We start from the raw sequence: 20,429 nt of genomic DNA, 5'->3' as shown, positions 1-20,429 counted from the left end.
CTCTATTGTTATGGCTGGTAAATTTGTAACTAAATACAAACACAGGAAAAGATATGATACTCCTAGAGTTAATGACATCTTTCCAAAACCATTTAATTGTGCACTGGGCGAGGTCCATTCCATTAGTGAATGTTTTGATGCCTAGAGATGAAATATATTGTTCTCTTCTCTGTTTAGCATTTGGAAGGTGTTGTCTAGCAGCTGTTGATAACAGTGGGAACGTGCACTTTGTGCTAGGAGCTTTTCAAACATACAGACCTGCTCACTGCTCACAGGTGACGTAGACAGATGAATGTGTATGAGGGAAGGAAATGGAAAATTGCTAGGCACAATTTTTGCCACTTGACCTGGCTTTCTGTGGAAATACGGCAGTGTCATCCCTTAGTGTTGCTTTAAACACCCCTTTAGTGAAAGATTCTTACAATTAAATCGGATTTGATCAATTCCAGTCATATGCAAGTGGTGCAAAAATCTGTCTTTTGGGTAATATCACTCTGTGTATTGTGTCACTGCTTACTTATCCATTATTGCATTCAGTTTAAGTCACCCCGTTCAACTAATGTTTAATTTTGCCCTCTCCTCCTCTTTTTGTTGAGCTTCTAGTTCTGTCAGTTGTGACAGGCCATAGTGGAAAACCATGGGACTGTGAAGGCCTGGAGTAATTTTTCCTCACTGATGCAACTTTTTCTGAGCTTCTATAAGTGTGAGGAAGTCGCATTTTTAAAAGCTGAAGAAAAACTGATTTGTAATCTGTGTTCCTCTTTGCATGTGTCCTCTGCATTTGTGATCTACGTGCCAGTTGCGCGCCATCTGCTACTCTTCTGAGTTCATGGCCTTGGACTGTCATCTGCTTAGATTAAGTTGATGCTTTTAGGTTTTTTCTGTCTGCTGTATTCTGCCAAGTGAAAACAGCTAGACCAGAGTGATATTCCACCTTAGTCTGAATCCTCACTTTGGAAAGAGTTGTCATCAGAAGGTGCAAGACACTTCATAGTGAAAGGTCAGGGGAAAGCTTGCCCCTTGTGGAACTGGGGTTAAATTGCATTAATTGGATGTTGATTACCCAACTTCTTTGGGTCCTGCCCACTGTCATGGGGGTAGTAGACATGGAAGAGGCGTATGCAGTACCATAGTATAAACATTAATAATAATAAACTCCCGATTTGATTGTTTTGCTCAGGGAGTTCCCCCCGATAGTCATCGTTCTGTGAAAAATACTTACTGGTTTATTTTTTACAGTGACAACAAAATTCATCCTTTACATGGTTTAGTTGCAGTAGTTTTGCTGTCACATCTGACTGTTTTGATGTTTGCTCTGATGTGTTGGGATTTGTGGAGGCCAGAGATGCAGACTTTTTATTTCTGCCTTCTAAAAACTATTTTGTGAAGCTACATAATGATTCTAGATCAGAATAAAAGAGGAAGGTTGTATATGGAGGAAGGCTGAGGAAGAGTAGGTGCATTTTTCTAACCTGATGCTTGTGTGGTCCAACCATCATTCTGATATTCCTGGAAAAAGCTAAGCTTGGCTCTTGCTGTAAATTTGCAGTGTAAGTAGGAAGGAACTAGGAATGCTCGGTTTTATTTACCGACAGCACAAGCGTGCTTATTTGTTTGCTAATTGGTTGCAGAGGTATTAAAGTCAATAAAGATAAAGGTAAACTCAAAGGTCGACGTGTGAGCTGGAGAGCTACAGCAGAGCGCTCGTGGATCTATGTGACAGAGAGCCGGTGCAGAAGAGCTGCCTCGAGAGGCTGTCCAACGGGTATGGCAAAAATCGCCTTTCGGCCCCGTCGCTGCTCTGCTCTGAGCTCTCTGGGCTTCATCCGCTCCGCTGAAGGTGCTTGTAACAGCAAGCTGCTCTGTGCGCGCGTGTGTGATCCCTAGGCAGCTGGAAGAGTAGAGGAAGGGTGTAGCTCCATCCTTTGGTAGTTTGAAGTTGTTTCACAGGACACTTAACGGTCCCAACTCTTTTATATGCTTTGGCAACAGTCTGCACAGACTTCGTCACACAACTGAAGTTTTACTGAACTGACTAAGCCGTGGCCAAGACTAAAGAGGCAGCGTCTTGTTGTTTGCTTTCTTGACCTTTTCAAAGGCAACAGCATTAATGAAGAGATGTGAGAAATCCCCTGCTTGCTTGTTCGGTTCTCAGCTCACGCCGCATTTGCTTGTTCAGCCAACTTTATCCCTTGTGGTTTACCTCTAAATCCAGGTTCCTGGTTTTCTCCTGCACTTGTCGTTTCTCATGTCACCCCGCTCTTTCTCACTCTTGCACAACCCAGCCTGCCGAAGTGCACCTCTACGTCACCGTCTAGCCAGCGCCAGCTGGGCTGTTGTCATGGCCCCGCTCAGCCCGCGTGCCACGGTTAGCGTAGGGTAATGATTACCTTGGTTCTGGAGAGCGAAGGTACTCCTGCTAAGTAAATGTTTACAAACACTGATGGAGGCTAACTTTGGGGAAGGGAGAGAGAAGCCCTGTTCAAAGCCTTGTTTCTTTTTATTTATTTTAAAACAGAACGTTGTTCCTCGGAGGGAAGCAGCTGATGGGTATTTTTCCTTCCCCTGATTGTGATCAGAGGTAAGTGCAGAATCTTTTGACCTTCTGTGGGCTGATGTCTCCAGATTTAGTGAGGGAAAAGCTCACTTAGTGCTTTTTAAATGGTCTCGTGTCAAAATACAGAGGCAAGAAGTCAGGTGGAGAAAGAAGCTAGATTTGTTTGCAAATTTCCTCCTTCCCCGCTTAGGGTGGTTTGCAGAGGAAGCAATTCCATGCTGCTTGACTTCAGTCACACGGTTGTCAGTATGAAGTGGCAGCAGAGTTAATCTGGATCAGAAATGTATTTCTGATGCAATTCCTGAGTGAGATAGGAAGGTGTGTTTGATTATTGCTAAATATTATTTTATTTAAATAGATTTGATACTTGCATAACTTGTGAGCAGTATTCGGGGAAATGTTGTTTATCCATTAACTGACTTTGAAAAGGAAGGCGAAGGAAGTAGGCTAAAAAGCTTTTAGTTTCAGATTTTACTTTTTACAGAATCTCTGACCCATGCATAACAGCTCTAAGTTCCCTTTGGGAATGACTATGTTTATGTTGCTCTCAGCATACTGGAACTGCATTCATGACTTATACCCACAGGAAATATCATAAATGTAATTAAAAATAGAAATATTGGATTGGTCTTCTGTGTTGAAGGGAGAGAGTCCTACTTTTTTTCCTCGTTTCTGTCTGGATGAATAGTGAGGGAAAGTAATTCTTACAGAGTGCGTTTAGGTGATAAAGTGACATATACTTGAATACTATACTTTAATGTAGCAAAAGAGCACTGGTCCTGTCCAGGTATGTGATGGAAAACTCGGAGATTCAGGCTTCTGTGACGTTTATGGCTTTCTGGTACTGCAATATTTTGAAAATGCCAATCTTGTCTTAAGAGTGGAAATTTCTACAGTCAGTGCTGTAGGAGAGGGATGATGTAGTCGTGTCTTGCCTCAGTTGAAAGGTTCATACAGTCTTTGCTTGGGAACAGCAAAGATGACCTGGTTTTGTGTATGTGCACTGGAGAAGCTGGAATTAAATATCTTTTCAGCAGAATGCCTAGAGTGTTCTCAGTTATAAGCGTATTTCAGCTTGCTTCATATAAGCAGACCTTTATGACTTCAGCTATGCTGAAAATTAGAGAGGGTGGGGGAGAAATGAGCATGGAACAGTGCATTTCTTATGCAAAAAGGCTGGGTTTTTAAAAAGGAAATTGCATTGGGCTTGTATTTAATGCTGAAGCTCAGGTGGTGAGGATAGGTGGATATGCTAAAACAGGGACTGAGCTCTACTCATGCTGCAGCTTTACACTTTCTCTTAATCTAGAGCTGAGCCCTAACCCTAATTTTCCTGGGAAAATTTTCCTGCCACCATTGCTCAGACAAAAGATTTTAATCAGCGCAGGACTCTGCAGCCCCCACTTTGCTTTGGCAGCCCCTTTCCAGCCCCACTCACACTGCAGCTCTACATTTTCTCTTTCACTTGATCCTAGCCCTGATTTCTTCTGGAGACATATAGACAAGGACCCTCTGGCATTGGTCAGAGAAGAAAATTTTAGAGGGTCGAAAAAGAAGTAGGAGCTATGTGGTGTGCCCCTCTTTTCATAGGTTGCTCTTCTAGTGTGACTCAAATCTTGTCTCCTGTAACCTTTTTGATGTCAACTGTACAGCTACAATCTGCAGAGACTAGTAAAGGAGCAAAAATAACTTGAAAGACATGACAAAGATTTTTTTACTAGTAATAAAGTATGGGAACAACATGGTAATAGAAGCCAGGAATACTTTTGCAAACTCAAGAGTCAAAACAGAATAAATTATACAAAAATTTGATGGAGTAGAATGGGTATATTGACCAAATCAGCATCCTGAACAGTTATCTTATTCCATAGCCACATTGTGTGAAAAATTAATAAATTAAATGTTTATATTAAATAAGGGAATGAAGGTATCCTTAATGGTATTCTTTATACCTTTCCTAATGTCAATGTGTATATGGCATCAAGGCCAGAACAGCAAATGGAGAAGAATCTTTGATTTCAGGTATGGCCACAATAAATCTGATACGTATCTAATCTTCTGCCACTGCACCTTTGGTTTCATTGACACAAAGGCCAGGGAATGGGGAAAGAGACCGGAAATAGGAATGGTAACAAAATTACAGAGTTGAAAGAAAAGAAAGTGGTATAAAATGAAACTTTCTTAATCACTGTGTGATTAAGATAATTACTCAAATACAGAAAAATTATTTACGAGGGGACCATGAAGTAGAATATATAGCCTCGTAGGCCATGCAGAACCCATTTGATTGTACATGAAAGTAAAAGCATTGGAAACTGTAAATTGTCTTCACTAATTTAACAGTGGACTTTGGACTTTCTTTGTGCTGACCTGTGATTAATTCAGCCATTGTTTTAGCAATACTTTCATTTTGGTTGATAGTATTTTAATGTCTCTTGCCATGAGAGGCCTATGCCAAGAATATTCCACAGTTAGATTATTTAAAAAGGCCATAAAATGCCAGCAGCTTATTTTTCAAGAAACCTTTACATAAGCCTTTACTTGCCCAAGCTAACATCATCTTGCAGCTCTTTTCAGTCATAGCTGAAACAAAGGGACAAATTATTCCTTTTCTCTTCCATTATATTTTATCGTTTTCTGTGTTCCTACCTATGTCTATTGTTTTGTCCTACCAGTTGGATCTGTTAAACACTTATCTGCCAACATTTCTTTGCAGTCACCAGTTCTTCATCTCCTTGTCTGGCGCAGGATATAGTAACCAGTTCCTCTGGAATTTGTAGGATTGATCTAAGTTTATCAGTGAGGTCCTGTCATGCAGCATTTATGCAACAGAGAGAAATTCCAGTGCTCAGACTGGATCTGGTCTTAAACATCTTAATTGGTTTATTGGACTGCAGTTCAAGAGAGCTGGCGGGTTAGAATGGTGAATTTTTGCCAGTTATTGTTTGCATCATTTTTCAAGGCTTGTCTGCTCCTGAAGATGAACCTATTGAATATTAAAGATGAATACAAAAACATATATAAAAGATATATGTAAGTGTCTCAAATTGTAAACACCTGTAAATATAAGGCCACAGGTAAGGCTAGCCTGCACAGTAACATCTACTAATGCTGTTGTCCTTTCCTTCATACTAGCTTTATCCCTAAATGTGCTTTGAGAATGTTTTTAGGAGATGAAGAAATTTGAACTCTATTAAACAGAAGTAAGAAATTAATTACGAAACAGAAGGGCATAACTTAAGGTGCTATGGAGGGAGCACTTTGTCTTTTAAATTTATCGTCTATTTGTCAATTGAATGACTTATCTCTGGCCCTTGACACCTTTCTTGCATGCATTTTAAAAGAATATAGCCTTGTGGTTGGGGAATGGTGTGTTCAGTACATCAAGAGCTTTTTTTCTAATTTAATGTGGAAAAGTAATGTGTTACCATTAAATTTTCTCCTGTAAATATAAATACATGTTCCTCCTTTCTTTCACCTTCTTCAGCAAAAGTAAACCAAAGTCATGATTCATGTGCTTATATATTACAAAACAGTATTAGTCTCTCAGATTATATTTTCTATGTCTGACATTAAAGTTATTGATGCATTACTGGGCTAAGGCACTGGCAAAACTGCCAAGACCTGTCCTAAGACCGTACTTAAAGGCTTGGAAATCAACTTAGGTTGTGATTATGGAAAACTGGGAAGGCTTCCCAGAAAGGACCTGTCTGTTCACCAGTCAGAAGAGATGAATATTGTTTCCACTGACACTTTAATCCATTCTTGCAACCACTATGCACCAGCTGCGAGGACTGGCTGTCCCTGAGGGAAGGCGAGCCAGGGGCGACCCCCGTCAAGGCAGTGCCCTCTTTGGTGGGGCATAGTCCCACGCGGGTGGAACATGATGGGCAGAGACAGATGCTAGTGGTAGGGTCTGTAGATGGCCTCAAGCAAGGTGAGCGGCGAACCAGGTTCAGGGCCCGGGGAGCTGGTCACAAGGAGCTGGGGCTGGAGACAAGGCTACAGCATCCATATGGAGAGTCTTTCCAGGAGACAAGTTACATACAGCGTGTGTCTAAGGTCCACCCAGGAGGCAGGGCCAGAGCAAGGCTGCAGAAGACCTGTGTACAGCGCGGCTCAGGGATCGCTAAAGGCCCAGGGCTGAAACGGGACTCCTGGGCCCTGGGCGGGAATGGTAGAGGCCCGAAGGGGAGCCTGGTTAGGGCCGTAGCGGCAGCTGACGCCCTCTGGGCCCTGCCAGCTCCACCTACTTAATGAGACAGGTGGAAGAAAGGGAGAAGCTGCTTGCTGTGTATCCTGTTAGCCCTCAAACTCCGATGCAATGACCGGTGCCCGTGACATATCCCCTTTGCCCGAAGAGGAAGAAAGGAATTCCCCATCACATGCTTCTCTTAGTCCCAGAAATTGTTGTCATCTCAGAAAGACACTTCATTCCAAACAGGATGGATGGTATCTCACTTGTCAACTGATCTAAGAGACAGAGGTATATTTTTAGAAATACAAACCTTTAATATTCTTTTTCCTTAATCTCATAGTCAGCGACATCTAGACCTTCTAAGACCCACTCTGTTTTCTGTTTCAGTGGCAGGTCAGAAAAGCTAATATGACATAGTTGTCTTTGACTTGAATTTCAGGTGGAGTAGATTTCATTATTGACAACATAAACGTTCAAACCAGCTAGAAATCTACTGAAATCTGCTGTAAAGAAAATGTGCTTTTTAGGTTTGAACAGATCATACCTTCAACTGCCTGAAGGGCACATCTTCCTCCTCCCCTCGGTTGTGGCAGGGTTTGTATGGCTTGTTACGCTGATAAGCTGGTTTGGGGTTTATGTGTAGTCTTCCCTGTGCTGTGCTGTGCTGTGCTGCTTACCTCAGTTAAAGGGAAAATTCAGACCAGGAAGCTGTTCCTTTATTAGCAAACAAACATTGAAGGATATTGGGATAAGTGCTTGCTTCAGTCTTCTCTGGTTCCTCCTATGGCTGCTAAAGAAAATGAGAATTCTTCCCTCAGTAATTCCCAGAAAAGTTGTTTTGTATCCAAATATCTTTTCCAGAAGACCTAAGGTAATCTAGATTCCCGGTACCAATATTTGGTGGAGGAAGGATAGAAAGAACTGAAAAGAAATCTAACTTTTTCAGATCCTTTGTGCAGCATTAGAGTCCCTCAGTAGTGATTTATACTAGAGGAAGGCTAGGTGAGAGATGATCCTTTAGTGTGGCAAAAAACATAAATCCTTGGTTAAAATTGTGTGGATGCTGAGAAGGCAGTAGGTGAAACAAACTCAGGGAGAATCTAGGAAGAAGTGATCTACTTCAGACTTTTAATACCATTTTTAAGAAAATACTGATGTCAGTTAATTTAGCATTTAGCATATAGGCCATGATGCAGGTATTAAACTGAGCTTCAGCTTTATCTGTGAGCATAAGAGGAGTGGGAAGGGTTTTTCCCTTTCCTAGTATTTTTCAAAACGTACACACAAATATATTTGGTGTTTACTGTCCCCAGAGAGAGTTGCAATATCTATGGCATTGGCTGCAGCGTTTTCTGTTTGCTGTCTCTACCTGCACAGCGTTGTAGAACGAAGTGAATCAAGGAAACGGGGAAGGATCTGGGGGAAGGGCTCTGTGCACAGAGGAAGCTTGTGTGCGACTGAGACGGAAGAGCTGGGTGAGAAATTCTTGTCTGGCACGCTGCGGGAAATTGTGCTAGATTTGTTATGTGTTTCTGTCTGGAGGTTTCAGATTGTTCAGGGATAGCACTATCAGTGCTGTTATGGCGTGGTGATTTACAAATGAGAATCCAGACTTGACCAAGAAAATTTTTCAAAGAATGTAAACTAAGTAAATGAGTGCCTTGCTGTGTCTTGGTGGGTCAAGAACTGTGCAGGCCTGTTAACGTCGCAAATGCAATCGATGTTAATACAGTCTTCAAGCTGAGGAATTTTGAAAATTGTGCAGCAGAAAAATACAAGCTTTTCTGGCATGGCATTATATGGTATGGTGTGACCTGGCATGGCACAGTGTGGCATTAAAAATCTGTTTTGCGTCTTCATTTGGAGTCATTTTAAAGGTCCAAGTGAACATTTTGCAGAACAGCACAATAAATGTCACAGACATCTAGGAGAGGATTAGCAGGTCTGTATGGGGTAGGAAGTCAGGATTCCAATATAGATCTCTTAGGAGATTTACTTGGAAAGATGGGATTTTGCTTCTTTTTTATTTAACTTTTCAAGATTGGATTATCTAGAAACTAAGCCATTTACTTCAAACATTATTTATCTTGCTACTCATGTACCCTTTTAAGCTACTGAAATAAAGCATAGTGAGAGGTTTGGGTTTAAGCAACATCTTAGGAATTACACCATTACACAGTGTGACCCTGGTGAAGAGGAAATATTGCAAACACTGTTAATATTGTTGTAACAGCTACCACTCTTAGTTCAGGTATACAGAGTTTTAAAATCCCCTTCCTTTCTCCTAATAGTTGGTTCTGGTTTTCCACTGGATTTTGCAGTATTGTGGTATTAGAAGAAAGAAAGATACGGGCTGGTCCAGAAATGCTGCGGTGTGAACATGATTTCAGGGCAGTGACAGAAGAGAGACTATCTGAATCCTGATTAACGTGTTGTGTTTGCTTTAATTTTCTTGGACGTTACCCTAATGAAAGTAATTTTTTGATTTATTTAATGAATCTGAAACGTTTTCTGATAAAGATGCTGATACCTGTACAGTGAGTTAAACCTGCTGATGATTGGCTTGATTTTCTTGGTAAGCTTTTATTAGACCCCTTACAAGCAGTGTGCTGATCCTGATGGAAAACCACATGCAGTAGAAGAACTTGTGTTTTAACTGGTAGTAACCTGCAGGATTTTTCCCTTAATTTTCAGGACTTAATTTTCAGGGAAGAGATTCCCCACTAGGTGAGGTTGAGTTGTGCTGGAGCTTGCATCCTGAAGAGCTAGGACTAGCTGTTTAGGAAGGTGTCACTGAAATCTCACTGCACCTGCCTGCTGGTGTGAGGAGGAGGTACCTGGAGTGCATGCCGCCCAGTGACGCTCTGCAGGGAGGAAGCTGGTGGCCTGATCTTTTCACTGCTTGCCATAGATCTGGGGGACAGCGTGGAGGAGTTCTGGCAGGAGAGTTTGGGGTGCTTCTCTCATTAATCTTTTTTGAGGAGGAGAAGTGTAGGTAGGGAGGTTTGGGTAAGGAGGATGAGGGAGAAGAGGCTTAACCTTTGAGAGAGATACTGAAGTTTGGACTTCAGGCAGTGAGCAAAAGTTAATCATCTTCCTGTACGTGGAACTACAGTAATTCTATCTAGTTTTTTCTGGCCAAGTACATTTGAAAAGACTATCAGCAATTGTCCAATAAACCTGAAACCTCTGTAAAACTTTGGAGATTGGAGGAAAATGTATTTTGTGTTCGATAAAAACTAGGCAAGAAAATCTCTAAAAATCAATCCTGTGTTGTTGAGAGTCAGGATTTTCTGTTTTCTTTGTGATTAGTGGAGTATTGTGAGATTTCCAAAATCTGCTTTATGCATACAGCAGCTTGAATGGAAATGATTTGTTTACTGCCATAGATGGCAGCCAAAAGCTAAAAATGTGAATAGTTTTAGGTTAAGGATGAACAAAAAATGTTGTCACCATCATCCCTCTGCAATGGACAAAGTAAAAAGGCTCGGAGCCTTGCAGCTCCGCAGCTCTGCACTGCAGTGTGACACGTCTGGGAGAACTTTTACTTATTTATTTATTTTTAAGGGGCAGAATAAAGAGTTATCTATTTTATCAGATGTGGAACCCCCATTTTTAGGAGGTACTTTTTTTTTTCCTGAGGACAGCAGCACCGCTTCCTTGCATATAGTCCTTATCCCTCAGCAAATTGTCTTTTATTCATCGCTTAGCAATAAATACTGTAATGTATATGTGCTTTTCTTTCTGAAAGACTTCAATGCTCTTTTTGGTTTTAGTATTAAACACACGAATACTTTGTTATATTTTTGAAGTGTGTTTTCCAGGATGAAACAACGTTGAGCAAATCATTGTCCATTATAGGACAGGAAGAATACATAATGTATCCATTCTGGGTTGCGTTTATTGTTAATTTAGTAGAGGAATTATTTGATCCTGATAAACAATTTAAACCACTTTCTCCCTTAAGCTTCAGAGTGTTGTTCTTGTCCTGTCAGCAAAGAGGCAGAGAAAAGAAGCATTTTTTTAAGATGGAGGAGACTTACTGCACCTACCTGGTCAGTTTGACTGTGAGATGCTAGGCATACTGCAAAAGCAGGTAAAAACATAGTAGGTAACCCTGAGAGTCTAATAATTGGCCCTTGTTTCCATTTTTCTTTTTAACTTGTTACTGCCAGGAAAATGTTTGTAAAAGGTACTTTTTTTGCCTTATAGTAGAGGTACTGAGCAACTAGAGCACCTGAATCAGAGTCAGGCCTCTTTCAAAGCTCTCTTTAATATCCTGTAGCATTCCCTTGCATTAAGCTTTCGATGTCTTATTGCAGGAGTGTTTGCAGTGTGCTGTCAGCTCCTGTTAAAACAACTCCTGTAGAAATGTGTGCTAGTGTGTCATCCTGTCTGACAGCCTGCTTCTCCCAAACGCTGACGGCAGGAGGGAATGCAGCGTTGAGCACACCTAGCGCTTTGTATCTTCAGCGAGCAGAGCGCGCTGCCGTGGCCAGAAGCTCCTCGCCGCCTCCAGCGCGTCCTGCCCGCCTGCTCTCTTCTGCAATGCCGTTTGCTATTACGTTTCAGGGTAGAGAACCCAGCTTGTACCAGTGTTTTGGGGATTCAAACAGGGACAGCTGCCCCACCACCACCAAACGCATTTAGTTGAGGGCAGAACGTATCTTAGATTTATGTATTTATTGTTCTGGCACGTTAATATTTTATTTTTGGTGCACAAGAAAGTGATTTTTCAGTATCCGTGTGCAGATTGATGCCGGTTTCAGGAACCCAGTGGCAGCGCCTCAGCACGCTTAGCTGGTATGCTTTCGGTTTGGCTTGGCTTTTTTTTTTCCTGATAATGAGATCAGTTCCCCGAGTGAAACTGCGAGCCACATTGGGGCAAGAGAAGCAATTTGCTGCTGCTGAATACGTTTGCTGAGGGTAGTTTCCCTCATCCTGTCAGCTTCGTGTCTGAAGGCAACCGTAAACCTGTGACAGCTTCAAAAGACAAGCTCTGGCAGCGAGCTGTCAGGGTGCCCAGGAGCGGCAGGCACCATCTGCGCGGGCTCCTTCCTCCCCTCTCCGCCTGCCCTCCGTCTGCCTGCCTCCCTCCCGCTCTCTGCCTCTCCCCGTCCGTCGCTCTCCCCCCACCTCCCTCTACCTTGTTGACGTGGTTTTCTGTGCTGTACTCCTCCCTGGCTCGCCCTGTGTTCGTACCTCTCTGCTTCTCTACTCGATGCTCTGAACAAGCGGAGACCTTGCTGCTGGGGTGCAGCACCCGCCTGCATCGTCACGGAAGGGCAGGGGAGGAAAGCGGGGCGCTCGGCATCCCGCATCCCGAGCCGGCAGCTTCGCTGGAAATGCCTGTGAACTGCTGCCGGATCCCGCTGTCTGCTGAGCAAAGGGAGCTCGACGCCCTGCCGCCGGGCGGGCGGCGAGGAAGGACTGCATCCCTGAATCCCCACCCTGGAGGAGCGTCGCAAATCGGCTGCGTGCCGTGATTGCCTGAATACTGGACCATGCTTTTCTGCCACCTTCTGCATGCTTATCCTTACTTTCCTTTTGTTGTTCCTGGGATTTCCGAGAGTGACATGGAAGCTTTTCAGAGAGGAGCGGCAGAGCGAGATAGTTCCTGGGAAGAAGAGGGCTGTGCTTTTGGACTGTCCGTGGGAATTGCCCACTACCCACCTGTAGCTGCAGTATGATATACCAGCTAGTGGTTAATGCTGATCATTGTGCTCAGCAGTGATGTCCTCTTTTTAGTGTGAATTTATTTACATTTTTTCTTTGGCTGCACTTAAAATTCTAGTGCCCTTAGGTTCGCAAAATGATCTGAGAGATTTTGGTGACGCTGAGGGAAGGGAAGGCAGCCCCTGCTGCTAATAATGGCTCAGCCATCTACCAACTGTGCAGCCCAGCTGCCCTTCTCAGGAAAGGCCAGCTCACTTCATATGTGATTTTTTTTGAAGAGCAGCTCTCGGGCTTTTTATTCTTCCTTGCTTTCCCCTTGGCTCCGCGTGTTCCCTTGCGTTGCTGACGGCCAGAGTTAGCAGACAGGACCCTTTTTGAAACAGAACTTCACTACAAGACATGATCTTTAAAGGTAGGAAATTTGAATCTATGTGTTTATCTGTGCTATTCCTTATCTAATTACTACCCTTAGGTAAGTACAAGGAAACATTTTTTTTCCCATGCATTGGTATTTGACTGTTTATTTAACAAATCATCATCTGCAAGGACAGCTCTTTGAGAGGCGGATGGGGGGGCTGCTCCTCAGTGATTGCATTAAGCAGCGCGCTAAGTGGACTTGGCAGGGCTTGTGTCTGGTGCTGATATGCCTGCTACCTTCCTCAGTCATTAAGCTCTATGTTAGCTCCCTCTCCTCCTCCGCCTCCCTCTGCTCTCCCTCTCCCTCCCTGGTAAGGATGTCTCTGCAGCTAACCTTACTGCTGGGTTAAATTCAGGTTCTAAAATGTGATGGAGGAAAGAAGAAAAGTAGCCTTGAGGAGCTGGTGGCTCACAAATTTGCTCGAGTAGTACAAGGAAGCTGGTTATAGCTGCACATGCTGCACTATAAATAGATACTCCCTTGACCCTCTTAGTCACTTTATTTCTTGGATATCTGATTGTTTAGATGATGAACAGATACCAGTGCTATTGGTAACTGATGAAATTGTTGCAAAGATTAGAGCTGTTACAGATGGGAAATTAAAAAAAAATCGTGCTTTTTCTGTTCCCTGAGTACTAATACAGCTATATTTTTTTTCTAGTGGTTTCTCATATAGCAATCAAAATTCCCATTTTCATGTTAAGAGCAAAGCTTGTTGTGTTAAGATTATATTTAGCATCTTGAAAGCTTAGAAATAGATTTTTTTTTTTTAAGTAATCCTTCTTTTTTCGCCACAAACTAGTAAAAGAGCCTTTGAGTGACAATGCATTGTAATTTCAGTCTTGAGCTTCTTGTAAAATGAGATTCACTTGGAATGTTTTTTTTTTTTTGGTCATTAAGAAATTTCTTGATCCTCCATCTGTGATGCAACTGCTATTCTCCTGGTCAGGGCACCTTAAACAGGATTCTAGTCCTTAAAAATATTCTTTAATTAATTAGTGAAGTTTATGCCAATAGTACTGATGCTTCTGCAATATGGCCAAACACTGCAGTGGTATAAAGCAAGAGCTTGGCTTGGAGTGCAGATCAGAAACTTCTCACAGGGCCTATTCTCTTAAGGAGGTTGGTTTTTCACTCTTACTGTAAAAAAAATAATAATAATTTTAAAAAAAGTCAGATGGGTATGCTGCTTTGTAAATAACTGTGTAAAGGTAGCTCCTGCTGTCTAAAACCTTTCCTCTACAGTGTGGCTGTATGGAACAGGAGATGTGATTTTCAGTTCCCTCCTCTGTCCTTCACTCCCCAGCTCCGACTGTTAAAGGATGAGGAAAGGTGCTGTTCTCTGCTAAGTGGTGTGTTATATTTTGGGTTATCTAAAGTTGAAATGGAATTTCTTCCCTGTTATCACAGTAATATTAAGACCTGTCCTTTCTATATGCCATTAAATTCAAGAATCTCAAAGCAAAAACGTGGAAGCACATGTTACCAGGTCTGTTTAACCGGCACACAGAGCTTAAGTAACGTGTTGAAGGCGATATGCTGGTAACTCCAGGAGTCATGGGTCGCTCTTCACTGTTGTAATTTTCAGTCAACCCCCTGTATGACTTATCTGCTTTGACCACTTGAAAGAAATGACTACAAATATACAAGTAATCTTTCAATAAAAGTGTTCTCTGTTGTTTTAAACCATCTGGAAATGATATATCAGGTCTGTTCGTCTTCCGTGACTTCTCAGAAATGTAACGAAAGAAAAACCTCTATAGAGCTACAGTCATTATCCCCACTGCTATCCTTCATACTAAAACAACCGTTTTATGTGCTCAGTAAAGTGTTACGGCATGTCAGAGGCGTTTTGGGAATGGATGCCACCGTTTGCCTGAAACCACAGTGAAGATACGGTTACGCGATGCTGCCTGGTGTTGCTGCTTCGGCGCCTGTGGCTGTGACTGTGCTGTCACACCTCTTCCCGCACAGCCGTCCCCTGCTAGCAGTGCAGCATGTGCCACCTGCAGCGATGTGCAGGGTGGGAGCAGCCACCCCGGTGGCTGTCCTCTGTGGGTGCCTGCTCTCCAGTGATGCTTCGTGACAGTCGCCCCGTGCAGTTGAAGTACTCCACTCTGTTTGAAAGCCAAGTTCCTCATTTTAATCTCAGGAGCGGACTCATTAAATAAGGTGACGGATCCAATAAGCTTGTTTCAAAGAGGTAGTTGGTAGTGCTCATGTATAAAAAATGTTGTTGGGTTGCTGGAAAAGAGGAGGGAGAAGCAGTTGAGAAGGAAAGTCTGCAAGTTAAGCTTACTTAAATGCATTAGGATGAGCCTAGGCATGAAGCGAAAGGAGAACTTGGAGCTCTTCATTATCTAGTACTCCCTTAGGGCAATAGCAAACTCGCTATAGAGCCAGCAAGCCAGGCACAAGGGCTGGCAGAGAGCGAGCACACTTTGTTCTCAGAGTACCGCTGGTACGAAAATGTTTCTCTATGCACTGAAGCCGTCTTTAATACAAAATATTCCCCTAAGGGATTTGCTGTTGTTGCTTGCTGTTTCAAAAGTTACTTTAAATCCAATGCAATGCCTTTTTCCAAACAAACGGTTGTAAAGTTAGGTGCCATACAGCGGAGGAAGCATAGGCATGCTTTTTCACATCTCTTGTGTATGAGCTGAGATCATGTAGGGACCTTCCTTTTCAGAACTGAAAAAGACAAAACAGACAAGTTGGCCTCTCTTTTTGCTTCAGTCGTTTGTGGCTTTCAGTCATTCTCTGATACTTGGTGGCCACTGCGCATTGTGTACTTCCTTTCAAAGTAGGTCATCGTTTTTACACTTAAAATTCAAGTGCGGAATGTGTTTGTGCAAAGAGCAAATGTTTATCGCTGAAAAGGGAGAGCAGGTGGGGCAGACCTCCAGTGTCCCCCACCAATACGTGCAACTGCTCTGTTTTGCTTTTCCACAAGGAAGAGGGTGAGGGTCCCAAGTTAAGGAGTCTCTTCTCAGGTGGTAGCGTAGTCAGGGATTCAAGGTGTTGGTTCAGTATGTATGCATTAAATTGGTTGATTGACATTAATCTATTATGTTTAGGATCATGAAGGAAGGCAGACTTCTTGCTCAAAAAAGGTAAAGATTCTCCTCTTGTTTGTATTCTTAGCATTTGCAAAATCCAAAGTGATTCTTCATATGGGCAGTTTGACCTAGAATAAATGCACTCTTTCTGCTTCCCAATAAATTAAATGCCATTGCCAGTAGTTTAACCTCTGAAGTGGCCCTGGTTGAATGAGCACAGTTCCACTGTTTGATATAAATAGAGGCAGTAAAGGAAGAAATAAAGAAATGTATGAGAGCTCAGCAAAAACAGTGAAGGGGAAAAGAATTTTCACGTTTTCATGGAATGTCGTCTGTGCTGTGAGCCAACTAAAGTCAAGTTACTTTTTTTTTTTTTTTTTTTTCAGTTGAGCACTACTAGAGGATTTTGCACCTTCTGTCTGTATTGGATCTCATTGTCTGCAGCGTTTACAGTAGAGCAGTGGCAGGCTCACCTTCATCACTGTTTTGAAGTTTGTGCTTTACACAGATAACATTAGGGTAACAATTCATTCTAATACAGTCCTGGGCATCTCAAAGTGCTGCTGAGGCATCTCTGCGTGTAGTTGTTCTGTGTAACATTAGCTGTATTTTACAGGTGGGATTCAGGAAATGTGTAAATGCATCAAGTTAAAAGCAGATGCTTGTGGGCTAAGGAGCAAAGGGGAAGTTGAAGCTTTTAATATCCCACTCTGTCTTGTCTTGTCTTGTCTGCTGTGATAATGCTGCTCTTCCTTCCTTCCTTCTGTAATTTTTCCAGGGGGGAGAGAAGCCAATATCTGCCCTCTGGAAGGCGCTTCTAGATGTTGATCTCCTGAAACCGGAGCCCTCGCTTCTGGCTCCACTGTGGAGTCTTCCTCTCTGTGTACGCAGGAAAACCTGTGCCTGGACGGAAGAGTGAAACTGGGTCCTCAATGTATGTGTGCAGGAGGGAGTTAGAGAGCAGCCCCCCGGGCTTCTCCTGGGAGGAGCTCACTGAGAGGAGCATATGGCGTGACAACCCCTTCGCGTGCCTCTTGGCATCGCTTGGACAGAGTTACCAGCTCCTGCTGCCAGAGGGCTGCCCCCGAGCCGGGGGAGGCAAGCGGCTGAAGGGGAGAGCTGCGACGGGAGGTTTCCTGGAGCGGGAATTACCGACGCGTCCGTCGAACTGACAGCCCGGGGTGGCTGAGGAGGAGCAGGAGGGGGACGCGCACATCTGTTCTCGCGCCGCCGGCGATCGCCTGGGCCCCCTCCCGCTGCGCCGGGCGGACCCCCGGGCAGTCCTCCTGCCCCGGCGGGCGCTGCCCAGCGCGGAGCGCGGCCGCCTCTGCCGCGCCGGCCCCCGGCCAGCCGAGCTGGCGCGGAAGGAACAGGCGGGCAAAGCAATATATGGGCAAAAATAGGTGTAAAAGCAGGGGGTGAGGTTCCTACTACAGGTATCCAGATGCCAGCAGGTTTTTTAAATGTAGACTGTGAACCTTCCTTACCTCTTTCCGTTGCAGGTATTCTGCAAGCCATTAATGCTTTGGAGGAATGGGGGTATAGACCTTTTGAGGACAGTGAAAGCTTTTCAGATTACTACAAAACACAAGCCCGGTTCTATAACAAAAACTGAATTTTACAATTCAAGTGGAGGCTTCATTTCTTTGTTGTTTGTGAAAACAGCATATGCCTTCCAAAAGGCTGTAGTGTTTACATTCCAGCTACCAAAATAATTATGTGAGAATTAAGTAGACTAAATAATTAGTTTAAATTAGTTTGTACATTTAATTTTAAAATTAATGCTTAAAATTTTAAAAGATGTTTAGCATTGGGTATTTTTTAGTAACAGTATTAATAGGTTCTTCCAGTTGCTGTCTAGCTCAAAAATATTTAGTTCTTGTGTTTTGGCTGCATTGAAGAAGACAAAATGTAGAGTTTGGTCATTCAAACTACCTTAACTGTCCCTTTTGCCGCAATGTTGAGTAGAAAACAAAAAATCTTGTCTGAAAGTACAGCGTTAGTCTAATCTGGGGCTAATAAAAAGCATTAATTTACTTATTTAGAGTGGTCCTGCGAAGTCAAATTTGAATTACTTGAATGCCTGAGATGTGGTTATTTGCCTCCCATAACTGTGCACAAGATTTTAGTGTTAAGTGATCTGAGAATTACAAAGTATCTGTTATCTCACCGTGATTAGTTCCTCACTCTTAGCACATTTGGACTTCAAATTTCAGCATTAACCATGAAATTTAAGCATTTATAACATTTTATTGTGGGTATTCTCTAATTTAGGTGATCTACACTCTCGATTACTGCACTTATCTAATACTACTTTTCACTGTGGGAAATGACCTGCAGTATTATGTACTGTAAAAACATAGTGAAGGCAACTTTCTTGCCTGCTCGCAAAGTCTTTGACTGCCTTTTCCCCTGCGTGCCCCTCTCTGGACAAAGGAAATGGTAAATGCAGTTAGACAGTCCTGCAAGCATATTAGTTTTTCACAACCTAACCAGCAGTGGCTTTAGTCAGGATAAAGATGAAATATTGCTATGGTGTGTCCAGCATATTGCAAGGCATTTCAGTGACTGTATGAGCTGCTCCTCCATCAGCCTTAAATACATAAGCTCTAAGCATGCTAGCGTGCTTCTGCTGGAAACTCATCTTTGAAGATGAGATGTTAAGCCTTTTAGTTCCTGCTTCTTTTGATTATTAAATAACCTTTGTTTTTAAAAGTAGGTATGCTAGACCGAATGTCTCAGGCAAATTCTGTCCTTAGGCACTATGTTTCTGCCTCCTTAAGCAATGTGAGCTGTCATTTTCTCCTACTCCCCTCTGACTCCCGGTGCACTGCTCCCTTTATCTCTTCCTCCTACTCCCAGCTTTGCATTTTGTTTCACGCTGCCTCCTATTCCTGGAACTGTCTCTGAGTCTCTGCTGCCAAATTCACTGTCTCTCCTCTTGCGAACCTGTTTCTTCCAGCAATCGTTTCTGAGTTGTTTATTTGTCTAATTGTCTGTATGCTTGCTTTCGTGTATTTGTTGTGCTGGACTGTGTTTCTTATGCAAGGTGGTGCATATTGCAGGATAACATGTATTTGCTATGGTTTTGTTGAGCGTTGTTTGCCATAGCTCTTTGCACGGTGGTTAGTAATAAATACTTCTTACCGTCTTGAGTGCAGGGTTTTTCATTAAGTTATTGTTCACTGTTTTCTGTACGCTGTTGAGGAGCAGCCATGTGTTATCTTGAGGTGATTGCTGGACTGTGAAAATTGGTGTCTGTATTACAGCAAGTACCATAAGGTCAGTATAGGTAGAGTTCAGTTGTTGTTGTCAGTTTGGGTGGTATGGTGGTAGAAAACATCTGGACAAATCTAGTACTTGGTCATATTGCTGTGAGTGCGCAGTTTCACTGCTGGTGGTATTTGTAGTGGCATGACTTGCGGTTTTCCAGCATAGACCAGCTCTTGGTGGGATATGCAGAGACGTATCTGCTTACTGTTTATGAAGTACCTTGGCGTCCTTGTTTGTGGAATAGCTCTTACCATGAAAACACCTGCTTTTTAGAAAAGCACAGAATCCACCATATTAGTCTGTATGTATGTTGTTGGTGGGTGCTAGTGTTACTGCATGGATGGTGGGTGAAGTAATTGGATCTGCAGTACCTGTTGTAGGCTGAATACTTTGCAGTACCTTCTACCCAGGCTAGACTAGGAGAAGTGGGTTCTGCTTCCCTTGGTGAGACTGAACGCCATGGTGCAGGCTGATGCTGCTTTCAGCCTGTGGAGAAATTTGCTTTTCTGGAAATTCTGTTCTTTCCATTCCAACTGAGTGCATGACAGTTTGATCATTGATTTGAAAAAAGGTTAGGGGGATTTTCTATTTTCAGTTTACTTATCTGAACCTAGTTAAACATATATCAAAAAGGAAAAAGAATATTTTTGTTGCTTTAGATTCAATTGCCTAATAAACTGTGTTCCGAATGCATTTATTATCATAAATGCCACTTCTGATAATATTTTACTTAATATCTTACTGCTGTGTGTGAAATAGTAATAATTTCATAACATAAGTTTGTCCTATTGATACTTATACAAGCTTGCAAGCTGGCTCACAAGAGTGATGCAGTTAATTTTGACATGGAGGTTAAGCATATGTTTTTTCATTATTGAAATCTAAAATCAGACTTTAAAGCTAATTTTTTCGAAAAAATGAGCTGATTCAAAACAAAACTGTTTCTGTGTTAACAAAAAACGAATTAGACTTCCAATACTTTAATTTTATTATGTTTATTACTTATAAGTTTTGGAAAAAAATCTCAAAGATAGCTGATTTAGTTCCCACAACCCATATTTGGGCACCTAGCAATTTTCAGCACCCAGATCCTTTTGTCTTCAGCTGTAGTCCCTGATGGAGATGTGCAGTCTGCTCAAAATGCTTGAGCTTTCCCCACTAAGAAAATGTCAGTATTATCAGAGGGTTGATTTGATTGCAAATACGGCTGCTTTTGTTCCTGAGTTTGCCTGTTGTGTTAATGAGGTC

General features: G+C 42.6%; 1 protein-coding gene across 6 annotated transcripts in view; it reads left to right on the top strand.

Moving 5' to 3' along the window:
* NDST2 (N-deacetylase and N-sulfotransferase 2) overlaps positions 1–20,429 on the top strand; it is a 137,429-nt gene that overhangs the window by 80,741 nt on the left and 36,259 nt on the right. For 4 of the 6 annotated variants that reach the window (XR_009958920.1, XR_009958919.1, XM_062579876.1 and 1 more), the window contains exon 4: positions 2,519–2,581. The exons of 1 other annotated variant lie outside the window; for it this stretch is intronic. The gene's annotated coding sequence lies outside the window, so the exon portion shown is untranslated. Of the gene's footprint in view, positions 1–1,683; positions 1,766–2,518; positions 2,582–20,429 lie in introns of those variants that run through there. One more of the 6 variants, XM_062579879.1, reaches the window with a different exon arrangement.

Source organism: Rhea pennata, chromosome 7, assembly GCF_028389875.1.
Source record: "Rhea pennata isolate bPtePen1 chromosome 7, bPtePen1.pri, whole genome shotgun sequence".
NCBI lineage: Eukaryota > Metazoa > Chordata > Aves > Rheiformes > Rheidae > Rhea > Rhea pennata.
Note: the sequence above shows the minus strand (reverse complement) of the source record. Positions and strands in the feature narration are given on the sequence as shown.